Below are 6522 nucleotides of genomic sequence, written 5' to 3' on the forward strand. Positions count from 1 at the left end.
AACTCAATATTTCCTAGGATCACGTCAAATTTGTTAGACTACGAAAACACCCAATAGGCTAGGTGTCCGATTACCGAATGGCTGGAACACAGGCATGGTTTTCAGTTACCGGGCAGCAAAACACTTCAAATCATTAAATACATATCTGGCATCAAATACATATCCTGGACCTGCAACATAATTTATAATTTGGTGGCAGGGGAGGGGTTTCGTAGTTTGGCCCCTGTCGATTTTCTGTATAAACAGGACAGGGTAGATATAAAGGCATATCTATCTTACTGGTTATTTATCATTATTAATTCTTTAATATATCTTGGGAATAAGGAACGGTTAATGATTCTACATGGCGGGTGTTTTAAAATTCCTAGCTCCGTACTTCCGGTTGAGGCTAAAACATAAACATCAGAACAAAATGTCGGCCAGACGCTCGGCTGTTATCCATCCTATTTTTTTCAAGTGAAAATTAGGGAAATAAAGTGGTGGTTGGGAGACACATTCCACACCACCTGGGTATGCATCTATGTTCGCACTATACATAAATGCTACGAAATTGGTTTTAAAAATACAAAATGGATGAATGGCTGAGTTCAAAGTGAGGCCCGGTTAGGCTAATTTTGGTCTATAAAATTTGGGCGATTTGGCCAATTTTCACTACATCTGGCATGGAAAGCGACAGGTGCATAGGACCGGAGAGTTGTCTTTATGCAGTCTATAGTATCTGCAATAGTCCATAGTAGTTTCAAAGAGAAATAAGAAAAAACGAGATTTCTATGGATATTTCAACACTGGTACCCACACGTCAATGTGGAATTCGCAAATCTGCACTCCCCTGCCACCTTAAGGAAAATAGACTAATTTTCAAACCACTCAAATATTGACTTTTTGCATGTATTTAAATCCATTACGGAATGAACTGTAACCTATAGTGGTTTTTATTCATTCCTGAGTACTAAATTCGGCCTAGCGAGTCCCAAAATGGCAGTAGGTGGCCATATAATAATGAAGCTAAGGACCCCCAGCCAGTAGGATTCGTATCATAAAACGGCCAAAAGAGGAAATTAGTGCCTAAATAATGACTATTCATGCCATTTTGTTTAAAAGCAACATATGTGTCTATATCTAGCAATGCCATTAAGCTATATAGTGGCTGGGGTGGCCCCAAAGGATGGATGGGTGGCCTTTAAAGGGTGTCCCGATAGGATAAGTACGGTAATCTGCATTTGTATACCAAAATTATGTTAAAAGTACATGGTTTTAACATTTGAAAGGCTTTAAAATGTAAATATCATGTGAAATTAACTTTAAAGGCAGTAAATAGTTTTTCGGGGTTACTTTGATTCAGAATGCAAATTTTGGCTGATTTTTGCGTGGAGGGGTGGGCACTTTTGTTGGCTTATTCACCGGCTATCTTGCAAGGTACGGCAACACTTTTTGTTCAGTTGATATCACTATAAGTGTCTTAGGATTCAGGACAGGTTACATTTTATTTTATTTAAACATCTTAAAAACTTAAGGTGGCAGGGGAGCGGTTTCGTAGTTTGGCCCCTGTCGATTTTCTGTATAAACAGGACAGGGTAGATATAAAGGCATATCTATCTTACTGGTTATTTATCATTATTAATTCTTTAATATATCTTGGGAATAAGGAACGGTTAATGATTCTACATGGCGGGTGTTTTAAAATTCCTAGCTCCGTACTTCCGATTGAGGCTAAAACATAAACATCAGAACAAAAAGTCGGCCAGACGCTCGGCTGTTATCCATCCTATTTTTTTCAAGTGAAAATTAGGGAAATAAAGTGGTGGTTGGGAGACACATTCCACACCACCTGGGTATGCATCTATGTTCGCACTATACATAAATGCTACGAAATTGGTTTTAAAAATACAAAATGTATGAATGGCAGAGTTCAAAGTGAGGCCCGGTTAGGCTAATTTTGGTCTATAAAATTTGGGCGATTTGGCCAATTTTCACTACATCTGGCATGGAAAGCGACAGGTGCATAGGACCGGAGAGTTGTCTTTATGTAGTCTATAGTATCTGCAATAGTCCATAGTAGTTTCAAAGAGAAATAAGCAAAAACGAGATTTCTATGGATATTTCAACACTGGTACCCACACGTCAATGTGGAATTCGCAAATCTGCACTCCCCTGCCACCTTTTAAACTGTTCAAATATTTTTGCTAGGATACCAAACGGTGGAGCAGATACAATAGACAGAAGTTAATTTTGAGGAACTAGAAAATGTTAACGAGTCAGATGTGATAAAATGTTTCATACATTGAAGTAGCACAGAAGATTAATTTCGTATCTAAAATATTCACTTCCTTGTTTTTGTTTCTAAAGCCATTTTGCCCTTCCGCCCTAAATCGGTCTGTATCATAAGTTTTGATTGGCCACACCAAAAATCTAGTCCAATGAAAAAACATCTCTCTTTTCTATCACGCTATTTTCGTCCCAAACATTTTCAATGTAATATGTTTCGTTCCTTACATTTTCGAACATCTGCATTGTGAAAAATTCAAATACTATGGGGTAGTGGGGTAATTTTCCTTTGGCCCTCAAACTTTTGGTTCCCAAAATCTTTATTTTCGCAGAAAAATTAAATGAAATTTACGTAAGCCTACTTTTAGAGCATACAGTTAAAATTCTTGATAAAATAGTATAGGCCTATAGCAGAACAAAGGCAACAGAGAGAACATTTTTTGTTGATTTTAGGGGAAAATATTGATAGCTAATTGTCTCTGTCTCACACTTTAAAATCGCTTGCACATTTCAAGTGTCAGCAAGCTAGTATATATACTCAGTTCCAAAAGAAAGTGTGCACTTTTTAAGTTTAAATATTTCAAAAAATTCCCCGACGTTTTTGTTTCATTTTTTTCATACACTAACTCTCAGGTATAGCTCAAAATCTAAAATGCACACCAATTTGTTTACGAACTGATTTAAATTTTGGTACCAATTTGCAAACATTATAAGTTTTCATGAAAATAACCGAGAAAAAATAACATAAAACTAAGTGCACACTTTCTTTTGGAACTGAGTGTAGGCTATTACAAGCGTCCAGTACCAGTACATGTAAACTGACTGTTATAGACACTTTCGCGCATGTGTGTTATTATAATAATTGTTTTTTTTTTTTTTTTGAGCGGATGAAAATCGAAATTTTCATTATGGCTGAAATAATACTTTACATAAACCGTTTTTGACATAAAAATTGAGTGCGAGTGCCGAAGTTCGTCTGAAAAGGACCAGAAAATTAGGCAATATATATATATATATATATATATATATATATATATATATATATATATATATATATATATATATATATATATATATATATATATATTCAATATAGAGTAGTGCTTTTTATCTAATGCATAGTGTTTAAAAGCTAGTTTTTTCCCGGACAGTACTGAGATGAGACTGGCGATGGACCTAAACAAATAAATTAACCAAGAAATATAAATTATCTAAGTATAAATTAAACGGCCCGGGCCAATATTTAGTTCTAAAAAAATGCACGCGTGCACGAGTTGAGTTTGCTGGCCTACACATATTGACAACGAAGAAGTATACAAAGTTGCAAAGCCATTTATAGCTTTTAAAGTAGAATATAATACTTCAACCATTTATAAAATATCTATTATTATGTTTAAAAAGGCAATGATTCTTTCAAAAGACAAGAAATGCATAGTTATGGTCATTTTATACTTAATGATCTATGGATGATAGGAAAGTGTACAAAGTTTCAAAGCTATAGGTAAGATAAGATAAGATAAGATAAGATAAGATTTATTTTGAGTCGGCAAGACATTTACAAATAACATAAGCTCTGAAGAGCTTTTTTAACCGACTATATAACAAGTGTATGTTAACAAAAGTAAATAAGCTACAAGTAAGAAGGATAATTTACAACATAAAATCTATGAAAAACATGCTAATCTTACCAAATTTGGTTTAAAAATGCTCACATATAATTTTCAATGAGAGTGGTTCTATAGACGCCGACGATCAAGTGACCGCAATACCGGGTCAACTTTTATATCTTTCACTCATGAACACTTATATCTTGAACATGTTAACCACCTGACTAAGAAACACGTGAAAATATAACATCAGTGTAACAAGTGCAATTACCTGGTCTAAATAAATATATTCTAGCCCTACCTTTTGCCATATAACATTATCTTAACTGGGGTTTCTTTTCTTCCGCAGAAGTATTTTAGATACAGAGGCACGGCTTCTGGACTTCCGTCAAAATGCGCAAGAAAAATGAGAAAAAAAAAAGGGTAGCAGTCTTATCAAGAACGGTCATTTTTGCATGACAACAGGCCTGTCGATCGGAATTAACATTTATTTCCCTACATTGCGTATTTGATATCATGAATTTTTCTTATCATCAAAGCAAGTATTTATTTTATCAGTTTAATTGTGTATGGCACATGTTTAACATAATTTTACAAATTTATGCTGTAACACTGACGGACACTGCGGCCTAAGGGTATATCTGATAAGGAAGTTGATACAGTCTTCACTTTAATTTCACAACGCCCGTCTGTTTTGTTTTCTGACAGCCTGTATTTCGCCATTTTTTTCATCGTAACTTTTAACTTTGTTTCGGAGTATATTCTACAACCGGAGAAATATATTACAGGTAAGAGAATATAATTTACAATCAATTTTGTATTCAATTCAACACTTGTGTATCGGATTTCGTCTTGGAGTCCATTATTGATAAAAGTGAGAAAAAATATTGATAGATATATTGTACGCGCTAAAACACTTCACAGCTGATTTCAATTGATGTTTTAATGAATCGCTTCAGAGTAGGAGTGGAAGCAGTATTTGCAAATATATCAATACGAAATGTTTTACTTACCTTTTATGTCACGAGAGACAAAATGACTAATACATGCATGCATGCATCTGTAGAAAAAACACAAAACAGAAAATCTGTACCCATCCTTCCGAGTGAAATTCACATCTGTAGAATGCTTATGAAAGCAGATCGTATGCATTTTAAAGTTTTACGTCAACATTTTGCTTCTAAATGGTCGCGCAATACCTTCGCTAAAACTGCCGCGCATATTTCTGAATATTTCTCGCTAAGTAAGATAGAATTATGTTGTTAATACTGTACTCTTATACATTTTGTATTTGATTTTCAGACAGGGTTCAGGAGGAAAGATGCAATTCAAGAGACGATGTGTCCATCTAATTGTCCTCCTGGTAGCCTATGGTTCACTCATTCTCGTCGCTCGATGGACTTTCTTCACACAAGTAAACTGATTTTCACATTAATACTTTTGGTACTGAATCAGTGGAATTTTTGCACAATTTTGGTGGCCCAAAGTCGGCTAGATTCCTCTTCTCAAAATGTATGTTTCTTACCATTCATAACAAAATATTCCATCAAAAAATACTCTTATACATATTTCAAATAACTTGAAGCTCTTGGTAGATAATGTAATAATGCAAATCATAGGCAATCACTAGAGTCCTTTCAAATAAACCTCTCTGCCATAAAATCCCCTTTAACCTTTAGCCTGCTAAATTTCTAAAATGAACTGGTCCATCATTCAATTTGGGAAATACCATTTATTATTTGTAGGGGTGTTCACTGAAAATTTACTGGCTGAACAGCGACTTATGTAGCTATAAATTTCAAGTACATGTATATATATTATGAACTAGTGTGAAACAGTGTGGAACTTATGTTTATTTTTCAGATGTGGACAGTAATGGCAGATGAGCCTAATGTTGACGGCAATCATGCGCATGCGCTGAATCTAGACTTCACTGTACCCAAACGGACACAAAGGCATGTGAAGGAAGCCGATATCGAGTTTCAGGATTTAAAGCCCGGAAAAAATACCCATCAATCATGGATCAAGCCGAAATTTTCACGTGTTCTGAGGAGTGACCACATAGCCAGGGTTAGCAAACGGCACCAGCTTTTACAGAATATTTTTACAAATTTCCTACATCCGTAATTTACGACGTGCAAACAATATATCAGGTATGATCAGTCAGAAACAGGCCGTGCTTTATGCACACCCAGAAATGAAACTGACTGAAATCCTTGGATATCTTGATTTTTCAGAGATATCTGTTGGGATGTACGGAGTATGTTCAACCGTATTGTCGGAAACTAGACCAATGTGCTTCTTCCATATTGTTCTGATGAAAACTTGCAGTGAGTTTTAGTGTCACATATCAGCAAGTTCACCCTTAAAAGGTCATAGCACGGGGCCGTGGGAATACGTTACAGTGTACTGTGATATTCTGAACCAATGTTCAGAAAATAAACATGGGACTATTGCTTGAACAGGTACAATTTAGTGTTTTTATGTTCATGAGTTGACCATGAAATTGCCAATAAAAAGACATAATCTGAATTACTAGTATGAAATGTTACTTTGCCCAATATTTAGATTTTGCCCAATATTTAGAATTTCCCGACCTCCGTGAACGTGCCTATTTCGAATCTTTTCCGGGCATTTCAAATCACTATTG

At 35.2% G+C, this 6522-nt stretch overlaps 1 protein-coding gene and 1 long non-coding RNA gene across 4 annotated transcripts in view; one reads left to right on the top strand and one right to left on the bottom strand.

The window, feature by feature from the left end:
* LOC123557680 (inositol polyphosphate-4-phosphatase type I A-like) overlaps window positions 1-2398 on the bottom strand; it is a 48901-nt gene extending 46503 nt beyond the window's left edge. For all 3 annotated transcript variants that reach the window (XM_045349299.2, XM_053544044.1, XM_053544043.1), the window contains exon 1: window positions 2281-2398. The gene's annotated coding sequence lies outside the window, so the exon portion shown is untranslated. The remainder of the gene's footprint in view (window positions 1-2280) is intronic.
* A 2022-nt stretch (window positions 2399-4420) lies between these two features.
* LOC123559147 (uncharacterized) lies at window positions 4421-5872 on the top strand. The gene is made up of 3 exons (XR_006687884.2): window positions 4421-4660; window positions 5175-5286; window positions 5736-5872. It is a non-coding gene; the product is annotated as an uncharacterized LOC123559147 (long non-coding RNA).
* The last annotated feature ends 650 nt before the right edge of the window (window positions 5873-6522 follow it).

The sequence above is a fragment of the Mercenaria mercenaria genome, chromosome 5, assembly GCF_021730395.1.
Source record: "Mercenaria mercenaria strain notata chromosome 5, MADL_Memer_1, whole genome shotgun sequence".
NCBI classification, from domain to species: Eukaryota; Metazoa; Mollusca; class Bivalvia; order Venerida; family Veneridae; genus Mercenaria; species Mercenaria mercenaria.